We start from the raw sequence: 5,586 nt of genomic DNA, 5'->3' as shown, positions 1-5,586 counted from the left end.
CTAGTTGTTCTACTAGTGCACTGAATTACTAACTAGTGAGCATAAATAGTGTACTAGTGCATTGACTTTAAGTTGAACAACTGTGCACTACTTAACTGTGGGCTACTAGTTCTAGTGATGGTATGAATTCCTACTACTAAACATCTAGTACCTCACTAGTAGCACACGGATGTCAACTGGTGCACAAGTAAGATGAAATTGTCTTAATAGTAGGGATGCGATACTGATATCAAGCACCGATACCATTAGTACTTTTGATACAAACCTATATATCCCAATATAGCATTTTTCCTTAAAACTGCTTGAAATGAATGGCAATTTTCTATTCTTCTAATTTCTAGTTCCTGATTATAAAATGGCCACAAGAGGCATGTTCTCGTGAGGACAAAGGGGCATACTACTAGTAGTAAGCTGGATATCCAATAAACTGTCAAATGGCGTCCTATAATTGAGCCCCTTGGCAAGTAATAAGTGGCGGTCCGCTACTGTAGCGCGATAAAGACGGTAAATGCTGTGAGATCGCCGCCACGACACCAGCGTCCCGTTGCATTAGATGATGCAAGACGCGAAAGACAGCGACCCCCCCCCCGAATTGCGCCTTCCGCCTCGTCGAACCCGATAAAGCTGACACATGCTCGGCCCCGTTAATGCCATACTACACAACGGATGGACCAAGGGAAGAGGGGGAAAAAAAATACTGATTTGAGAGTACTTGTAAGGGAAGATGGCGCCTCGATAACCATGTACTAGTAGTAAACGTTTTGACAATTCAGCACAATAGCAGAATGACTAGGGTGCACTAATAACAATTTTGGCATACTAGCAGGAGTTGGAACTACATAATTTTTTTTTTTTTTGGGTATAAAACTCTACACTATTAAGACAACTGTGTGCTACTGATTTTAGAATGTTATAATAGCACTAGTAGTATGAATTGCAATAAGTCACATAGCATAGTTTTGCTTCACTAGTCACATATAATTGTCCTACTAGTATGCCAAAGTTATCCTATTAGTGAGAACAAAGTGCACTAGTACATGGACCTTAAGATGAATATCAATTATATTGAATAAATGCTTAAACATTTTTTAAAAGACTTCTGAACATTTATTTAATATCAAGGTAGGCCAGGTGTGGTACTAGTAGTCGAAACAAAACACAACTAGAAAGTCTACGAGTGTGATGTATCGTCTTACTAGTGAGGACAAACAGCATGGACACATATTTTTATTTGATATCAAGGATATCTAGTTTAAGGTTATACTAACCAAAAGAGGCACTAGTAGTGAGGATTTTTTATTTATTTTTTTACTATTAAAACATTCATTCTACTAGTGCGCTGAGTTGTCTTGTATGAGAACAAAGACTGTACTAGTACATGGATGTTAAGATGGCAAATAAATGTCAAGCCGCTTTCCATAGGAACGGAGATGATGGAGAGAGAAAAAGGAGAGAGAGAGAGAGAGAGAGAGAAGGCAGAGAGAGAGAGAGAGAGAAGGCGGAGAGAAAGAGGCGGCGTGACGTTTCTATGGCCGCTTGAAAAAGATTCGGAGGGTGAGGGAATCTTGCATCACCGCCGCCAGCCAGCCAATCGGGCAGCTCGATTCCAACTTTCAAAGGGAGTGTCCTAGCAACAGCGGAGTAAATACTGTACCTTTAAAAAAAAAAACACACACACACACACACAAAAAAAACATGCACACGTACACATTGATATCGTTTTGTAACTCTTTACTAGGCAATGTGCAACGTCCATCCTTCTTGTAGACGGTGATGGAATGCTCACTAGTTTTGGACCCAAAACCCCACCGCCGCGTCGGATTGGTTGTCATGGTAACCACAGTAACAGGAACTGATAAAGGACTTGATAATGTGGACGGTTGCGAACGGATGTATCGACGTGTGCTCGTATGTTGACGTCAGGGCGTCACAGTTGAGCGCTTGCGGGGGTTTTTTTTTTGGGGGGGGGGGGTGACCAATCAGATCCAGCATCTTCCGCCGCTCGCCTCACACACCCAGTCTTTAACATTTTTGGGGACCTCATTCATCCATCCATTTGCTCCATTCAGCTTTCCCCCCCTCCCTCCCTTCTTCCCGCCTTGTTGTCCATGCACCCTTCCTCATTAGCCATGCTTTTGTTTTTAAGCCCGCGAGCGTGGGGGCATCTCACCCCAAAAAAACAACCCCAAAAAAACGGAAAAAGGCATTTTTTTTTTTGCATTGCATTGCATTGTGCCTCACTGAACACTCCCACAGTCCATCAATGTGATATGTGTGACGCGCGTGATGGTTCGAGGTCGCATATGTACCGCGTGATGCGCCCATCCATCCGTCAGTGGAAAGATAAACCCATTAATGCACATTAGCATCCGCCGCTCGCTGATGGATTTCAGTCAGAGGAGGAAAACCGTCCATCCTCCGGCCACTTTTTTTTTGGCCCGAGCGCCGCAGTGAAAGCAGGACGAGCCCCCGCCAGGCCAGCTTCCTGCACCCTCAAATCACTCAGCACAACCTACATCCTCATCACATCGCAATCAAAATTTAAAAAAAAAAAATAAATAAACGCAGCTGGCTTACCGGCTGTGCAGGACGGATGCGCCTTCCTTTTTCCTTCCCCTCGAGGTGACGCCGAGATGCGAGGGAACAAAAGAGGAGGAGGGACAAAAGGGCAGATCGAAAGCGGCGTGAGGATGACGGGATAAGAGAAGGGGGTTCAAGGGGTGGTGGGGGGGGGGAAATAGAAGAAGAAGTCCCTTTGGCTTTTTTTTTTTCCTTGCGTCTGGCTCAGAGGAGGATTCTTCTTTCTCCTTGCGTATCCACTGTGGGGGCTGTGGATTGAACGCGGAGGAGCACGCACTGCCTCACGCCACTCGGCCCTCCCCTCCTCTGCCTCTCTGCACTAAAGACAGCAGCTGTTGGGCTATGAGAAATAGAACGCCATACCCTCCCCTCTCCCCTCCTCACCCTACCCCCCCCCCCCCCCCCCCCCCACCTCACAAAAGACCCTCACCATACACATGTCCTTACAACACCCGCCCTCCCCCGTTTTTTTGACTCCCTGGCAAACCTTGTGTGTTGATGGCTTTTTTTCTTTTACTTCTTTATAGCAAAATGTGCACACAAAAAAAATGTGGTTCTTGCATACCAGTGGTGCTGAAACTTTATGCCACTTGCATGACTAACATTAAATATAGTGACATGGCGCAGAGATTTTATATCTAAGAAATATAAGTCACTGTAACGTGATGCACAATTCGAACATTAACGCTGAATTTAAATGGAAAAAAAAGTTTTTTAATTACTGATTAAAGGACTTTAAGGACTGCCCTCCCCCCCCCCCCCACCCACCCACACCCACACACACACGGGGGGGGGGGGAGGGCAGAATGCCTGTAATATTTGTAAAAAATAAATAAATAAAAATTTTAAGTATAATGAAAGTAAAATGAAGTAAACACATATTTGCTTTAGTGGCGGGCCGAATCTGGGCCCCCGGGCCTCGGGTTTGATGCTTCCAATTTTTAACCAATGGATTTTTTAAGAGTTCATGCAAAAGAAGGGGTATCAAGCTCATTTGAATCACATTACATTGTAGTTTCCTGTCATAAATGTTGAAGTCATTCAAATGTAGTCAATGTAAGTTATAAATAAATTAAAAAGCAAAGAAAATTGCAATTTTGGTGCAGGTTTTTTTTTTTTGCTGAAGTGAAAATAAATCAAATTTAGCCAGAAATATGAAGTTAAACACATTATATTTGCTTTAGTGGACCACAAAAAAATACAATATATATATATATATTTTTTTTTTAATCAAGTGGTGGGCCAAATTTGGTTAGTTTATTTCTCATAAAATTACGACTTTACTGCAACAAAATACGTCTTTGATTCTTTTTTCTCTAAATGGAATTTATTAATGGAACTTTACAACTTTTTTTCTTAGGCATGAGCGTCTTTATATTTCTGCAATGTTAATTATGTTTCATTGGTGTTAAGATTATGGGGGGGGGGGGGGGGGGGGGGGCTTGGAAAAATTTCTACCTGGACCTAAAAGGCTTTACAAACCTCTGCTTCTTTTTTTTTTTCTCCCCGCATTGTTTCTGGCTTCTTATGTGAAAGTGAATCACGATGACTCAGGGATGTATTTTTGCACACTGTGTGGGTGACTGCGAGCTATCACCCGGGGAAAGTCGCATCACTGGGCCCTCGCTGACGAGTTTTGTGTTGTTGGCCAACGATAAATTCCGGCAAAATGACATTTATGAAGCATTGCAGCGCAAAGTCTTTCCCCGTTTACAGCAGTACTGCTTAACGAGGGCAGAAGAGCACCTTGGGGGGAAAAACTCATCGGTGCATCTCAAATAGCTAATACCTCATTTCTAGATTTTAAATCATTTTCATACAGTCACAGACTTTCTTTTTTTTTTTTATATCAAAAACATTTTATAGTCAGTCACGCATACCAAGAATTAATACCCGCATAATTAAACTTTCTTTCTTTTGTCAAATGTGTCATCATCAATTTCATGCGTAATTATATTTATACCAGGGGTGTCAAACATACGGCCCGCGGACCGGATCGGGCCCGCAAAGGGGTTTATTAATCCGGCACGCGATGATCTTGTAAAGTAAAAAAAAAAAAAAAAAAATAGTAATGTTGGATCAATTAATCAGCCGGTCACAATCAAAACACTTAAATTCGTAATTTCACAAGCAATATTTAGATGAGCGCAGAACTTGCCCTGGATGTCATTATTTTACACACAACCTAAAGTTACGGTTTGTTTAAAAAATGTTAATTTTTTTTAAATCATAGACAGACATAAACATGTTAAATATGACAAAAAATTCAATAACTGGTAACATAAACTCATATGACAAGGATTAATGTCCTTATAACTGCGCCACACAATGCATTCTGGGAACAATATTTATGCAAAACAGGTAGATATAACACGTCCGGAACTCATACAGGAAAAAGTGTTGCCGCATATTTTTTGGAACAATATAATTACAGTTGAGACCCGTAATTTAGGGCTGGCCCACAAATAGCGAAAATCTGCGCATAATTGACGGCAATTGTTTTAAAGTTATATACCATGATTTTACCAATCCAGCCCACTTGGTATTATATTTTCCTCCATGTGGCCCCTGAGCTAATATGAGTTTTTCCACAACTCCTTTAGCTCAAATTAGAAGTGACTTTTTTTTTTTTTTTTAAACCCGATAAAAGCTAATTGTTCTGCCAGTCATAGCGTACACTCTATTATCTTTTGAACATGTTCAGGTTAAACCATGATCTATTTTAACAGGATTAAATTAGTCATTCAGCGTTTTTTGAAGGAAGAAAAAAAAAACCTCAACAATGACCCAAAATGACATTCTATGCATACAAATTAATGATTTATAAATCACAAGTGTGGATATCAGATACAGTCGAGCTTCTCAACTAGAAACTTCAGAAGGCTTCGGATGCACTTGCGACTCCATACGCATCGGACCAGATGTTGTCTTTAAAGCGCATTTACGGCACACGGCGAGGCGGGGGGGAGGTCAGTTTAAAGGTTTTTTTTTGTTGGGTGTGAAAAA

At 41.4% G+C, this 5,586-nt stretch overlaps 1 protein-coding gene across 2 annotated transcripts in view; it reads right to left on the bottom strand.

Moving 5' to 3' along the window:
* The window catches only part of LOC147157593 (CYFIP-related Rac1 interactor A-like), a 23,323-nt gene extending 20,418 nt beyond the window's left edge, over positions 1–2,905 (bottom strand). The window contains exon 1 of one of the 2 annotated variants that reach the window (XM_086062996.1): positions 2,578–2,905. The gene's annotated coding sequence lies outside the window, so the exon portion shown is untranslated. The remainder of the gene's footprint in view (positions 1–2,577) is intronic. The other variant, XM_086062997.1, reaches the window with a different exon arrangement.
* Positions 2,906–5,586: the final 2,681 nt, after the last annotated feature.

Source organism: Leptonotus elevatus, chromosome 19 (genome assembly GCF_054856555.1).
Source record: "Leptonotus elevatus isolate MCC_2025b chromosome 19, RoL_Lele_1.0, whole genome shotgun sequence".
NCBI classification, from domain to species: Eukaryota; Metazoa; Chordata; class Actinopteri; order Syngnathiformes; family Syngnathidae; genus Leptonotus; species Leptonotus elevatus.
The sequence above is the reverse complement of the archived record's forward strand: the minus strand, read 5'-3'. Positions and strand labels throughout refer to the sequence as shown.